Source organism: Aedes aegypti, chromosome 3, assembly GCF_002204515.2.
Source record: "Aedes aegypti strain LVP_AGWG chromosome 3, AaegL5.0 Primary Assembly, whole genome shotgun sequence".
NCBI lineage: Eukaryota > Metazoa > Arthropoda > Insecta > Diptera > Culicidae > Aedes > Aedes aegypti.
The window spans coordinates 386,181,028-386,193,136 of record NC_035109.1 but is presented as its reverse complement, the minus strand read 5'-3'; the positions used below and the strand labels follow the sequence as shown (position 1 = coordinate 386,193,136).

The 12,109-nt window shown below is 38.7% G+C and overlaps 1 protein-coding gene across 2 annotated transcripts in view; it reads right to left on the bottom strand.

Moving 5' to 3' along the window:
• Positions 1-12,109, bottom strand: part of LOC5563684 (protein amalgam) — a 300,411-nt gene that overhangs the window by 206,398 nt on the left and 81,904 nt on the right. For both annotated transcript variants that reach the window (XM_021853682.1, XM_021853683.1), the window contains exon 2: positions 2,108-2,624. The gene's annotated coding sequence lies outside the window, so the exon portion shown is untranslated. The remainder of the gene's footprint in view (positions 1-2,107; positions 2,625-12,109) is intronic.

Here is a 12,109-nt window from a genome sequence, read left to right as displayed (position 1 = left end):
CTGCATAATAAGGTAAAAATAGCTGTAGAGACTCTTCGTTACTGAGCAGTTGTTTTTTGGATACCGATGGCGAGCGTAGCACCGAGCAGCGCATGTGTTGAATCTCCCCAAGCGCGCGATTTCAGAATTTTTGTGGTTCTAGCGCAGCACACTACGATTCTGATGCGTTGAAAGGCGGTACTCGTTAGTTCATTTATGTTCTCCTGGTAATTATGTAACTCTAAGTACATCGAGGTGCATGCCACTCGATGTGCTATGTGTTGGAATGCTGGGTGCTGGAATTCAGTAACTGCGCCTGTCATTCAGATTATACTGGAATTATAGCACCTATGGCGAAGCAGTTTGCCTAGGCTTTTTCTGCTGCATATGTTAAAGTTGTATATGAAATAGCCTCTCCTCGTAGTGAACCCATCTGGTGGTTCGGAAGAGAAATGATTCTGGGTCCAAGAGTAATGTATGTGTTTTCTGTTAACCTCCATTCAGAGCATGGGTAGATGTCAGATCGTCGGTGATGCGACATCACACCTGGCTTCCTTGAATTATCTTCTAACGGTTCGGGTTGCAGATCGTCTCCTAATAAAAAACATGATGCACAAATGCAAAAATGATCAAATTATCAAAAAAGCTCTCAGTAAATGCTAGAGTAGCTTAAAAGCAGACTCTACCCTAGTTGGGACCTAAGGATGATTATTTTTCCCTGATGCTAATTTAAATCAGTCGAAACCAACAGTCTGATAAAACTCTAATGCATAGCTGTAAAACAGCAAAACTTCAAAAGAAGGAAATTCCTTTGTTAGAAATGCAATTGGAATGCTCATAAACACTGTAAAGCATGAAGAACATCCGACATCTATAAGAAGGCAACATATCAATTGAGAAAATAAAAATAAAAGGTGTAAACGTGAAATCCATGAAGAACAGCCGTTGTATAAAAGAAGGAATAATCGTCGATACAAGTGTCTACAACATTATAAAATCACTATAATGCATAACTTCAAAAGAACAGCCAATGTATAAAAGAAGGACAAATCTCTATTAAAAATGTATCAAATAAAAAGCTAAAAATAATTTCTTTATGCTTTGAAGTATCAAAATAATAACAATCGACATTCAGAAAATGAATCTTTTGTCTGGAAAATAATAGCAATCAAACAAATTATTGCTTCAAACGATAGTTCTGAAGAACAGCTATCATATAAAAGAAGGAAAAACTTCAGATGAGAAGGGAGGAATTTGTGGTTAAAATGTTAGCAACTGAGGGTACGATAATCCTTTCAACGGTACAATTTGGGCTTTTCGTCCATTCGACCTTTTGTCCATTCGACCTTTTGTCCATTCGACCTTTTGTCCATTCGATCTTTTGTCCATTCGACCTTTTGTCCATTCGACCTTTTGTCCATTCGACCTTTTGTCCCTTCGACCCTTTGTCCATTCGACCTTTTGTCCTTCGACCTTTTGTCATTCGACCTCCTGTCCTTCGACCTTTTGTCCTACAACCCTGATAAAACGTAATAATGGAATGAAATAAATAATATCTAATCTTTGAGATGTTTAGTGAAATGCTTATAAATAAATAATAACAAAATTTAGTACTAAATAATTTAAATTCATTAAAATTTGCATCTTTTGACAGAGACGCGTTTCGACCTCAACTGTAAGGCCGTTTTCAGTGTCGTGGGCTAGACTAGAAGTACTAGAAGTCGAGTACAAGACACTGAATACAGCCTTACAGTTGAGGTTGAAATACGCGTATCTGTCAAAGCATAAAAAAATTAATGGAGTTAAATGATATAGTACTAAATTAATTTTTAATTTCTGATCTACTTGTGTTGTATACCTTATTTAACAATTTAACATTTAACAATTTGATACAAAGACGTTGAAAGATATTCAGAACATACTCAACTAAGACCCCTTAGAAATTATGATCGTCTTTTCCTTAACTGATACCATTGTGTGTCCGCCACACGATGATGACGATGGGCCGACGATGATGGCCAACCCTCCGCCAATGATGGGCAATAAAAAGTTAAAAATTGGTCGCACAATTGTTTGGAATTACTTTGCCGGGACTCGCTGTCCCACGGAAGAAAAAAATAACACTCACCGATAAATTATTTTCCTTTTACAGAGCTACGATTTTTCCCAACGATTTTTCTTCGTCCGTTTTCCAAAGTGACTTCATCAATTTCGGCCCAGACGAGTGTACCGTCGTTACAACAACGACGTAGTCAGCAGAATCAACAGCGGGAAAAACTTTTTCGCCGAAATTCGTACTCCATCCGTAAAATTAATCGCGTTCCTCCGCACGGAGAAGTGGCCGTTTCGTCCTTCCAAGCCAAACAGTGTTATCGTAATTTTCTCGCTTGCTTAACTTTTTTTCTCTTCGTCCTTTCAGCCCACTAGCACGAGCACGAGTCCGTTTTTCCGGTGAAGCTTAAATTTTCCCGGTCCACGATGTGATTACAGCTTCATTCAATTTCCTTCTCGGCTCGGTTTGGTCCAGGAATCTTTTTCGTACGGAGATCTCAGACGTCGGAATCCAGTGCCAATGTCGTCTGGCCGGATGGAGAATAATTTGGCACAATTTTCGCCATCTTTATCAGCAGTTTAAATGCATTAACCTGGAGCGAAAAATGGAAAAAAGGGAGAATAAGAAACAGTCAGAGCTGGAAGAATAAATGACTAGAGCAAACGGCATTAATGGAAGAAATGATGGTTTTTCTTTCGTTCGTTCTGGAGATGAAGGTACTGGCGAAGAATCATGTAGGGTAGAAGCACTAGATTTCGCCCCCCTAAACCATGTAATCGCAGGAATAATAAATTTCTGACTCTATTAATCAATATCAAATAATGTTATTGGGTTTATTCAACTATTCATCTATTATTTTAGGATGATCAAGCTGCAAAGTTATCCAAAACAAAGTTTTACTATTGAAAAAAGTATAATTTTTGGATTGATGGTGTGCTTTAATTTTCGTCCCCCCAAATTCAATCTTCGCCCCACTAATGCTCTAATCTTCGCCCCCATTAATTGAAGTACAGGTTTTCGATAGTTTAATCAAGTACTTATTATCTTCTCACTTTTCATCTTCACTGGTACTTATCCTGCCTATTTCCACTATGTCTTTTTCTTTTTGGCATTACGTCCACACTAGGACAGAGCCTGATTCTCAGCTTAATTTTCAAAGAGTACTTAGTTCATAACTAAATGGTTTCTTTACATAAGTTGCCATTTCTACAGTCGTACCGTGTGGCAGGCACGATGACACTTCATGGACAAGGAACTCAAATAAAAATTCCATTACAAAAATATCCTGAACCGATAGAGCCTGATTCTCAGCTTAATTTTCAAAGAGTACTTAGTTCATAACTAAATGGTTTCTTTACATAAGTTGCCATTTCTACAGTCGTACCGTGTGGCAGGCACGATGACACTTCATGGACAAGGAACTCAAATAAAAATTCCATTGCAAAAATATCCTGAACCGATAGGTAATCGAACTCAGACACCTTCAGCATGGATTTGCTTTGTAGCCGCCTACTAACGAAGGCTATGGAAGGTCCTGATTTTCACTATGTATTGTTTTTATTTATTGCAAAGTAATTATTTATGCTCTTGTAGCATTTATGTGATATATGCAGGGTTCTGAATTTTCGTATCAATGATGCGAAATCTACGATTTTTCTCACGTAAGGAGAGTGCTTTTTTCGCTTCCTCACGTGAACATCTTTTATCGCTCACACTAATTTTCCCTGGAGCTACGATGGTGGATAACCGAAAACCACTCCACTCCGGGGATAATTTATTTTTCACTCCATCATATTTTCGCTCACCAACTGCTCCCGAGAATTATCACTATGTGGATAAACAAAAACTAGTGCCGGCGACGGGATTCGAACCTAGTACATTGCTAAAAACAACCGCGATGCGTGCACGCTAACCATGCTACCACCCCAACTTGACGAAAGGAGTGGTTAATTTGGTGCATAAAAGCAACTGCTGCTTGTGGCGATGGATACAGGAAAAGTTCTCCATGGATCGGAGAAAGAGAAAACAAACTTCTCACAGCTGCGGAAATGTGCAATTATCTATTTTCGCTTTGTTTTGTGGACGGATAAAATCGCAAGGCAGCTAATCGCTGAAAATTGCTGTGAGGGATAGATCCATTATCGTGAGAGTGAGTGAGAATTCGGAAGCCTGGATATATGTTATTATTCCCAGGAAGTCGAGAAATTTCCCAACATGAAATAATCCAATGTCAGAATATCGGAATCAACCCCGATATGTCATACATTAAAGTTCTCCAATATTTTTTAAATAATTATATCAAGTACCGTTATTTCGGGAGAAATTTATCATATTCAGCGTTTTCAATAATGTTAGCAGGGGGACGGACCTGGTGTAGTGGTTAGAACACACGCCTCTCACGCCGAGGACCTGGGATCGAATCCCATCCCCGAGATAGTCACTGACAAAAAAAAAGTTGTAGTGACGACTTCCTTCGGAAGGGAAGTAAAGCCGTTGGTCCCGAGATGAACTAGCCCAGGGCTAAAAATCTCGTTAATAAAGATAGAAAAAAAAAAAAAAAAAAAAATAATGTTAGCAGTGCCAAAAACTGAATGCGGAAAAAAAGTACTGCGGTAAACCCATTAACTCATGTAGTGGTAAAAATAATATTTAATATTAAAAATCGGTTGATCATATTTCGTTTCTATTCCATTCTTGCTGAATATGGTGGGTTATTTGATTGACAATAATAAGTTCAATTTGTTCTTCGTCACAGACTATCAGTATAATGATGAGCAACAAATATCATACACTGAAATGAATTTTATTGTAGAAACTACTGAATGCATGGTAAAACTAAGAACTACACCAACAATTTTCAAGACTACATAAATCTGTTAACATTTTTGAAGTGTAGTCAACATCAATACACAAGAAAATTTATTTATTTAACCAGAATTGCAATATTTATGACTAGAAATAAACTTGATTTGAACCACACTGTGCTGTACGGTAGGTGTCACGGATTTAAATGCTTTGTAGTTAATGCTACTATGGAAATGGTCACATTTACTGCACAGGATTTTTACCAGATTATGGTAAACTAAACAGATTTTAGTAGTCGGTTGAAAAACGTTGATGAAGTTCTTAATCCCACCTAATTCTAGTGGTAACGTCCGCGTCTACAAAGTAAAGCCATGCTGAAGGTGTCTGAGTTCAATTCCTGGTCGGTCGAAGATCTATTCTTAACGGGAATAATATTGACTTCGTTAGGCATAAAGTGTTTTTGTGCTTACCACAGAATAAAAGGATACGAAAATGGCAGCTTATGCAAAGAAACCTCTCAGCTAATAACTGTGCAAGTGCTCATATGAATACTGCTGAGAATAAATAGCTAAGAACAGGCTCTGTCCCAGTGAAACGTAATACGAAGAAGAAGGAACTATTCGGTACATTTAGAAAATCCTTTAAACTTCCTGTAACCTCCTGTAAACAGTTAATAAATCAATGAGTTTGTTTTGTTTTTCGAACAATTTCGAGGAGGGGCGAAAATTAATGCACGCACCACTGAAAGAACGTTACAGGTAGTTTCGCCAGGGGCGAAGATTAGAATCGTACAAAAACGTGCTTTAGTTTTCGCCACCCTGAAAAAATAGTTTAAAACTGGTTATAATTGCTGGAATAGTTGAAAAAATCTATTCGTGTCTCTTGCTGATGCATGTCTTATCAGAACTATTCATTTTTTAAAGATGAAATAGTTATCTTAATATGTTTTCCTTGCCTTTTAAAATAGACGCTTTTCTCAATGAACGCAAAAAATAGCGTATCATTTTTTCCACATTTTTATATGTGATTATTTGGCGGTTTAGAAGATTACTTTAATTAGTAACATTTGGAAACTAAGTATATTTTATTCCAATCTTTTATATAAGTTAAAAAGTAAAACATTTTTATTTTATTACAATCTAGAACAAGCTAATGTTCTACCAGGGGGGCGAAAACTAGGGAGGGGGCGAAGATTAATACATCTACCCTATCAAGTTCAGTGTTGTAGTTAGGGGCGGAACGCTGAGTCCACAAAGGATATTCTTTTTTTATCAGTTTTATGAGCATGAGCATGGAAGACCGATTCGTAGTTGTACTCTGTGATTGACCAGAGTGATCGAAGATTCTTTATACCAGGTATCTTTATTTTGAGGCCTTCAGCCATATTGTAAGACTATTTAAATCTGTGTTTAATTGTCAAAAGACATCTTCTGCTTCTTAGCATTAACGTCCCCACTGGGACAGAGTCGGCTACTCAGAGTAGTGTTCTAAGAGCACTTCCACAGTAATTAACTGAGAGCTCTCTTTGCCAAATTACCATTTTCGCATTCGTATATCGTGTGGCAGGTACGGTCTATGCCCAGGGAAGTCAAGGAAATTTCTATTACGAAAAGATCCTGGACCGACCGGGAATCGACCCTGACACCTTCAGCATGGCTTTGCTTTGTAGCCGACATGTCAAAAGACATAAAAAGATTATAAGGAAATAACTCCCGTTCAATACCTATTCACGCTTCTGCCTCAAACGGATAATTGCAACCGGAACCAACGATGTGAGAAAGAATGATTGTCTCCAGACTGCATTCTCGGCAGCATTATGGCCACACTGTTGGATTTATCCGCTGGCAAGCAATCAGCAAAACTCCATTCGATTCAGTTCAGATCGTAACGAATTTGCTGCTGCTACTGCTACTACTCTTGTCTGTTTGAGAACAATTGAAGAGGTTTTCAACGTTCTGTTTCCAAAGCAAACAAATTTTCTTACTGACTCAATTCAACTTTCGAACTTTCAAATTTGAAGGACCATCAACCATCCTGCCAAACAATAATGACTCACTCAGGTCCTTAGTTATGCTCATTGAATCGGATCATACACACTTTGTCGCGCTGGGTAAACTCCGAATCTCCCTCGCAGCGCCATCGGCTTGATTGATAGGTCTCATTCTTTATCGACACGCTTTCCTGCGCTTAAAAGTCCCTAATTTATCATCACATCATGCATCAATCAACTTTGCTTCTGCACACAGGACCCCCCACAGATCGGAGCCTTTAGAAAAACACACTCACATTACCATTAAAAACCAACATTTGCAACAATTATCCCTCGGAGAGACACGTGCCTGGTCATAGAACTGCGGCACGTGCTGCTTGCTCCTTCCTGGGTTACTATAGGGAGGTAAGGGTATGCGATATGCAGTCAGTGTTAATAAAAGATGACACACGATTTTTACATAGGAGCAATTCTCGCTGAAACCAGGCCGCCATCGGCACCCATCGTTAGAATTCCAATTTTATGTCACTGATCGCTAGTTTTCGATAAAACTTAAGAGTGGTCCTTTCTGTTATCAAATTGATGGACCCCTCGTACGCCAGCTAGCTGAACAGTTTGCGAAAAAGCCAATTTTTTAATAAATCTTGGGTATTTCGTCACGTGATATGTCTCATATTTCGCTTGGAACACATGGCACACTTAGTGGCCTCGTATAGAGAAAGGATATAGCTTTCATTTGAAATCGAAAAAAATTTGGCGGCCATGTTGAATCTGGCATCTAATCTAATAACCTGGATTTATAACTAAGCTGAGTATCAGGCTCAGTTCCAGTAGGGACGTAACGTCAGGAAAATGAAGAATAATAAAAAGAAGAGTATACGTAACCTTTTTTTCATTGGTGGTCACTAAATTCGACATACTGAGTGCTATCAAGGTGACAAATTGGAGGCTGTTTGGGCACGTCAGGAGTTAATCATCAATATTAGCTTCCTTTTCCCGATCAGCCTAGATAGCCGTGTAGTGTCGGTAGCGGTTGTTTCAATTGGCTAAGAATTAACACTACGGACTGCCTGTTCCGGTGGTAAAAATCCACCTAACAGGTGACCCCTAATTCATGCGGCTTTAAGCTTACCGTGCCTAAGAATGAAGCCTGTGGAGTACCAGGGCGCCCTCTACAGTATTATGACCTTCCTGTGCTATCCGGAGCAATGGTGCAGGTGACCTTGTGTTTCTCCGAGATAATCGGCTGCCCTTCTTCAGTCTCAAGCCTGAGGCTAAATAAGGGTGGGATTATTAATACGTTATAATTTAGTTTAAATTTTCACCTCTATGGTTTCGCAATATGCGTATTACACAGTGTTGTCTGTGCTTTTCGCCTTTGGCGACTTTCAAGAGATACCGATCTGTTTTTTTCGCTGCTGGTCTTTTTCGTTCTGAGATTGCGAAAAGCTTAATCCTGCCTAGTTTGGGTAGTGGCTACGGTTAGGATAGCTTAGTTAGATCAATCTTCAGCATAAAATATCAGCAACGATCAATCTTTGTAGACTCATGCAAATTTTACATTTCAAATGGCGCAAAAATCTTACTTTTGTGAACTTTTATCTAGGTAACCTTGTGGACCCAGTTTTTGTTACTTTCATAAACATGAAATGGCAAATTTATGTGCTATACCTCTTGCATGCGTGCTCGTAAATAGCGCTGACGTTGCTACACTCATTTCTGAGTTAACAACCAGAGATGTATGTGCTGTCACAATTGATATTTCTGTATGTGACCTCAATAGGAAACACGTATTTCGTTTTGTGGTGTATTTACCACATGATGAACCATCCCCAATGGATGATTTCAAACGAGTTGTCGTTCACTGCCTATGAAAAGGCCTTCTGCTGATTTGTGGGTAGTGATGCTGATACTCATCACATCATCTGGAGCAGCTCAGATATCAATTTGAGAAGCTCCAGTCTGATGGAATGCTTAAGTAGTTCAAATCTTGGATTACTTATTTTAGGGAATCGCCCAACCTTCATAATATCTGCTAGAGAAGAAGTGTTAGACATAATGCTCTGCTTGAACAGAATCAGTCACGAGTTGACGAATTGGCATGCATCAGATGATGAATCATTATCTGATCATCGTTACATCTCTATATGAACATATACTCCACAAACTGGGAATTGGTTGTGACCAAATTCTATGAATTCTCTCCGTCCATTGGAAATCCTAGTGATTTGAATGTTTCCACTTCCGGTGAATTGGGACACAATTGTCCTTGCTTCGAGTGAATTCCACAATTGCTTGTCACTTTGTTCCTCACAACTCCCTTCGTGGGACGAGTTGACGTCTGGCTATTTGTAAAGGAATATGTCAGATAATCAGGCTGCTTTTAAAACTCTTGCTTAGGCCAACTCAAGGTCTAAGCTTGTTATCGCACGTCGAACTCAGTTTGGGGAACTGAATTCAGTGAACTCTGTAAAACTTATATGGGTCCTTGTATTCTTCCATTGCTGGGAATGAATTGGCTTATTAATTAGATCGCAATGGAGCATCGCATGACTTCATTGGCCCTCAGGCAGCTATTCCAATTTTGAAGTGCTGGATGAAGCTTCAGAAATTCTTGGGTGGCAACTCAGCACTCAGAATATTGGAATAATTTTGAATCATGTCTTCAAACAAAATTGTACATTACTGAGTCATCCCAAAGGTGGCTAAGTATTTAACAAATCTGTCAAAGCAGAATTGCAGTCTCTTGGTAACAACCTTGACGGGTCACTGCCGACTCAACTATCACATGGCAAATATTCAGTGTGTTGATACATTTGTGTGAGATAGTTGTGATTCCGATTATGGAACTTCTTATCACCTGATATGTAACTATCCAATCTTCGCGTAATTGCGATTCCAATTACTTGGTTAACACTTATTAAGTGAAACTGATTTCAGAAACCTGAACCTTCAGGATATTCTGTTATTCTTAACCCGTTGTGGTAATGAGCTATAGGCTCTCTTTACGCTCATGCGTTTTGCAGTGTCCTTTTTAGGGCGCTGTTCGAACCCATTGTGGTATGGAGCTACATGCTCTCAATTCGCTTATGCGATTTTCCCTCTTCAAGGGACCCCACTCCTATTTCCTCCCATCTTTCCCTTCCCTTTCCTCTCCCATCGGGTAGATGATGAAATAGGCTAAAATATGGCGATGGCACAAATCTCCCAAATGGCGGGGAACGTGCCTCTGGAGCCGGCCTTCTGATACCTGATACCTGATACGTAACCTTTTTTTCATTGGTGGTCACTAAATTCGACATACTGAGTGCTATCAAGGTGACAAATTCATTCTTCTACTAAAAATCAAAATGGCGTCAAAATCCAAGATGACCGCTAGATTTTTTCACTTAAAATAATATTCATATTCTTTACTCGACTCGATAAAACACCAAAGATTGAAAACTTGTTTCTTTGTAGTACAAAAAAATATTTTTGTATTGATTGCATTCGCCATATGCGTTGAAATCGTAGAACATGATTTAGAAAATCGTTCATTTGATAGGACAAATACCATTGCTCACCTAGTTTCTGTAGCCTATCTTACGCAATTTTTCTCAGCTTTCTGATGGTGATCTCAGAGTTCAAAACTAGCGGTGCGCTAATGGTGAAAAAACGATTTTTCTATCAAAATTCAAGATGGCGGCCAAATTCAAAATAGCCGCCAATTTTTTTCGATTTCGAATGAAAGCTATATCCTTTCTCTATACGATGCCACTAAGTTTGCTTTGTGTTCCAAGCGAAATATGAGACATATCACGTGACGAAATACCCAAGATGTATAAAAAAATGGCTTTTTCGCAAACTGTTCAGCTAGCTGGCGTACGAGGGGTCCACCAATTTGAGAAAACAGAAAGGACCAACCTTAAGTTTTATCAAAAACTAGCGATCAGTGACATAAAATTGGAATTCTAACGATGGGTGCCGATGGCGGCCTGGTTTCAGTGAGAATTGCTCATAGATGCTTTCCTCGCTGTCATTGGATGGCGAGACAATGACCAGTGAATCAAGTCGTTATCGAAAAAGACACAAAACAAACAAAAAAGCAAGCACTTTCACAATCGTTTGTGACAACTTATGCAGGCTAAGATATCTACGATCTCCAGTAAAATTGTCAAGACAAACGCAGGAGGCAACATAGTCGCAACCTCTTTAAGTCGTGATTAATCAGTTATTTTAAACACAAAATCGAATATGTTTCGTGGTTGTTATTCTATTATGTGGCAATGTTTATAAACACGGAGTAAGTTCTTGAAAATTGCAATGCAAAGCCTAGCAAATCAATGCGCACGCAATCGTTGTCGTATTATGTTCAAGTTGTAATACACTTATGTCGCTGAATAACATTGTTGCAAGAAGAATAGTAGAGGACAATGTCTTTGTTGCTGCGTATTGGTTGTCAATTGATTCACTGACATTAACAGCAATTTTATTCAAATTCTTTTTCATTTTTCAGCTGCAACAAAAGTCTCAGCTAAATAAATATTGATTTTTTCACTTTGTATGATAGTTGGTACTGGCGTCGCTGCAGAGTGCTTCGAATGTACGGGACCACAAAAATCATAACTTTCGTTATAGGCGTTTTAGCTCAATGATGATTATAGAAAAGTTGTCAGGAATCATTAGGGCTATAACTGACATAAATGACCTTTGTGAAAAAGGTAATCGCATAAGTGACATTAGCGCCAATATTGTATATTTGGTTTCATTAAGATGTGATCTCTTCTAAAAACTGTTGGAGATGGCAAAATTTTATATTAGCAAAAATTACTCGAATTTAATTGATACCATGAGTGGCGTAAACGCCATTTTTTGTTTACCAGAAATTATAGAATCGAAGGCTGCACAGTTCATCAAATCTTTGTGACTGTTGAAACCAAGTAGTTATGTCTATATCAAACAAATTGTAAACACTTCCAACCTGTGAGCAATACCATGCTCAGGGCCGTGAGTTCTAATCTCACCAGTTGAGTACCTTCCCGAGTTGGAGAGTTCCTCCAAAAAAGCTCCCAATTTATTACAGTGGAAATGGTTATTAGAACACTAAGCTGAGAAACGGGTTAGGTTCCAGTTTGAACGTAACGCTAAAAGAAAGAAGTTCAGCAGTATTTGTAATAGGTAAATATAATGCGCCGCAATCATAGAGGTCGCTGGGAAAGAATGAAAGAAATGTCACTGAAATAGTTATTTATGCAACAAGGTGCAAAATGAAGATTTTTTCAGCGCGAGTCGTACATTTATCC